The following is a 4202-nucleotide window of genomic DNA, read 5'->3' on the forward strand; positions in this document are numbered from 1 at the left end:
GCTGCTCTCCAGGGTCTCAGGCAGAGGTCTTTCACTGGCTGCCGGATCCTTGAACTGGGGATGCCGGGGATTGAACCTGGGGCCTTCTGCATGCCAAGCGGATGCTTTACCACTGAGCCACAACCCCTTAGGTGAAGCCGCCGTAGACTGAATAAGACCTTTGGTCCATCCCGATCAGTATTGCCAGCTCACACCAGCAGCCGCTCTCCAGCACCTCAGGCAAAGGTCTTTCCCATCACCTACCTCCTGGACCTTTTAACTGGAGATGCTAGGGATTGAACCTGGGACCTTCTGCATGCCAAGCAGAGGCTCTTCCACTGAGCCGCCGTACTCTGGGCCCCCCTCCCTTGCAAGTGTCCTTTGCTTGGTTGAGAGACGAGTGATAGAAAGACCTTTTCCAGCAGGAGACCCACTGGTGGTCAGAGGAGACAGTACCAAACCAGATGGACCAGCGGTCTGATGGTTTAGGAATGCTTCCTGTGTTAATGGGACATCTATCTGTCTGTCTGTCTGTCTGTCCGTCCGTCCGTCCATCCATCCATCCATCCATCCATCATCTATCATCCATCCATCCATCCATCCATCCATCCATCCATCCATCCATCCATCCTCTACCCACCCACCTCTCTTTCTCTTGAGAGCCAGTTTGGTGTAGTGCTCCATCCATCATCTACCCACCCACCTCTCTTTCTCTTGAGAGCCAGTTTGGTGTAGTGCTTAGGAGTGCGGACTCTAGTCTGGGAGAACTGGGTTTGATTCCCCACTCCTCCACTTGCACCTACTGGTGTGATCTTGGGTCATTCACAAGTTCTCTCAGAGCTGTTCTCACAAGGGCAGTCCTTGAAAGAGCTCTCTCAGCCCCACCTACCTCGCAGGGGGTCTGTTGTGGGGAGGGGAAGGGAAAGGAGTTTGTGAGTCGCTCTGAGACTCCTTTGGGTAGTGAAGGGCGGGGTATAAATCCAATCTCCTCTTCTTCTTCTTTTACCTCACAGGGTGTCTGTTGTGGGGAGGGGAAGGGAAAGGAGTCTGTAAGCCGCTCTGAGACACCTTTGGGTAGTGGAAGGGTGGGGTATAAATCCAATCTCTTCTTCTTCTTCTTTTACCTCACAGGGTGTCTGTGGTGGGGAGGGGAAGGGAAAGGAGTCTGTAAGCCGCTCTGAGACTCCTTTGGGTAGTGAAGGGCAGGGTATAAATCCAATCTCCTCCTCTTCTTCTTCTACCTCACAGGGTGTCTGTTGTGGGGAGGGGAAGGGAAAGGAGTTTGTAAGCCGCTCTGAGACCCCTTTGGGCAGTGAAGGGCGGGGTATAAATCCAATCTCCTCTTCTTCTTCTACCTCACAGGGTGTCTGTTGTGGGGAGGGGGAGGGGAAAGGAGTTTGTCAGCCGCTCTGAGACTCCTTCGGGTAGTGAAGGGCGGGGTATAAATCCAATCTCCTCCTCCTCCTCCTCCTCTTCTTCTTCTTCTTCCTCTTCTTCATCTTCTCCTTCTTCTCCTCCTCCTCCTCCTTCTTCTATCATCTATCATCTATCTAATCTATCTCCTTATATATACCTTGCCTTTCTCCTCAATAGGGGCACAAAGTGACTTACAGCCTTCGCCTCTCCTCTGTTTTATCCTCATGACAACCCTGCGAGGTGGGTGAGGCCGAGAGTGTGTGACTGGCCCAGGGTCACCCAGCGAGCTCCCATGGGCTGGGCGAGAATTCGAACTGGGGCCTCCCAGATCCTAGTTTGACACTCCAAACACAAAGCCGCACTGGATCTCAGCGGTCGGACTCAGTAGTAGGCAGCATGGTGTGCCTCGCATGTGTGACCTGAAGCGCTGTGAACGCTCGTCCCCTGGATGACATAGCTGTCCCTGCCAGTTACGGCAGACAAAAATGGATGGATTGATTTCCTTTTTCTTTTCGTTCATTTATACCCCGGTTTTCACCCCCGTTGGGGACCTAAAGGGGCTTACCTAAATCTCCTCTCCTCCATTTTGTCCTCACAACAACCCTGCGAGGTAGTTTAGGCCGAGAGTGTGTGACTGTCCCAAGGTCACCCAACGAGCTTCCATGGCAGGATGGGGAATTCGAACCCGGGTCTTCCAGGTCCTAGTCCGACATGCTGCCCCCCCTGCACCAAACTGGATCTCCAATGACTGCCGCCGCCGTGAGATCGGGCGGCAGAGGCCACCAAGGGGCAGACCGCGGAACAGGGCGGGACATCCGGTGCCGGCAGCTGTCGGCGGGGTGGTCCACCGGGAGAACCTGTTCCCAGCCCTCTCCCCCGCCACATCTGTGAAGTGTGTGAAAACAGGAGGGTTGCCAGAAAAATGACTCAGCTTTCCCCAAGCCTCCGTGTTTAGACAACACAAGCATTGTTTTTGCACAGGAGAAACAGGAAGCAAAACTCATCAGACCCGTTCCCCTGGGGCGGAGGGGGGGGGCACAGCCAACAGGGTTTCGGCGGCCGGAGTGAAAGGGAGCTGGGTAGGGTTGCCACCCTCCAGTGGAAGCCTGGAGCTCTCCCAGAATCCCAACTGATCACCACGCTGCGGCAGTTTGCCGTGTTAAGTCCAAGAGCACCTTGTTGTTGTCCAGTCGCACAGTCGAGTCCGACTCTTTGTGACCCCATGGACCAGCTCCCGCCAGGCCCTCCTGTCTTCCGCCGTCCTCTGAAGTTGGCTCAATTTCATGTTCGTTGCATCAATGACACTGTCTAACCATCTCATCCTTTGCCGTCCCCGTCTTCTTTGACCTTCAATCTTTCCCAGCATCAGGGTCTTCTCCAGGGAGTGCTCCCTTCTCATTGGGTGGCCAAAGTATTTGAGCTTCAGTTTCATTATCTGGCCTTCCAGGGAACAGTCAGGGTTGATTTCTTTTAGGATTGACTGATTTGATCTTCTTGCAGTCCAAGGGACTCTCAAGAGTCTCCTCCAGCACCATAGTTCAAAAGAATCTATTCTTCGGCACTCGGCCTTCCTTATAGTCCAACTCTCACAGCCATACATGACTACTGGGAATACCATTGCTTGGACCATGCGTATTTTTGTTGGCAGGGTGATGTCTCTACTTTTTATCATGCTGTTTAGGTTCGCCATCGCTTTCCTCCCAAGGAGCAGGCGTCTTTTAATTTCATGACTGCTGTCACAGTCTGCGGTGATCTGGGATCCCAGGAACGTGAAGTCTGTCACTACTTCCACGACTTCCCCTTCTATTTGCCAAGGAGTGATGGGGCCGGATGCCATGATCTTAGTTTTTTTGATGTTGAGCTTCAAGCCCACTTTTGCGCTCTCCTCTTTTACCCTGAGCAAGAGGCTCTTTAGGTCCTCTTCACTTTCAGCCATTAGAGTGGTATCATCTGCATATCTGAGGTTGTTGATCTTTTCCCCAGCAATCTTAATTCCCGCTTGTGATTCATCCAGGCCAGCATTTCGCATGATGTACTCTGCATATATATTAAATAAGCAAGGTGACAATATACATCCTTGTCGTACTCCTTTTCCTATGCTGAACCAATCAGTTGTTCCATATCCGGTTCTAACTGTCGCTTCTTGGCCCTTATACAGGTTTCTCAAGAGACATGTGAGGTGGTCTGGTACTCCCATCTCTTTAAGGACCTGCCATAGTTTGTTGTGATCCACACAGTCAAAAGCTTTAGCATAGTCAATGAAGCAGAAGTAGATATTTTTCTGGTACTCTCTTGCTTTCTTGGAGGAGCGGGGAATCAAACCCGGTTCTCCCAGATTAGAGTCCGCGCACCGAACCACCACCAAACCACTACATCAAACTGAGGTAGAAGCCTTTCCATACCATCATGACTTAGAATCATAGAGCAGAAAGGGACCTCCAGGGTCATCTAGTCCAACCCGCTGCACAAGGCAGGAAATTCACAAGTACCTCTCCCTCCACGCCCACAGTGACTGGTGTTCCAGGCCCAGAAGATGACAAAAAACCATCCAGGATCCCTAGCCAAACTGGCCTGGAGGAAAATGGCTTCCTGACCCCAAAGTGGCGATCAGCATTTCCCTGGGTGTGTAAGAAAGGGCCTTGAGAACTAAGCCCTGAGGCAACCCTTCCTGCCCTCCTTCTTGTGATCTGCCCAAGTTCACAGAATCAGCACTGCTGTCAGATGGCCATCGAGCCTTTGTCTGAAAACCTCCCAAGAAGGAGAGCCCACCACCTCCCGAGGAAGACTGTTCCACTGAGGAACCGCTC

This window comes from Gekko japonicus, unplaced genomic scaffold, assembly GCF_001447785.1.
Source record: "Gekko japonicus isolate JY-2015 unplaced genomic scaffold, Gekko_japonicus_V1.1 scaffold3089, whole genome shotgun sequence".
In the NCBI taxonomy this organism is placed as follows: domain Eukaryota; kingdom Metazoa; phylum Chordata; class Lepidosauria; order Squamata; family Gekkonidae; genus Gekko; species Gekko japonicus.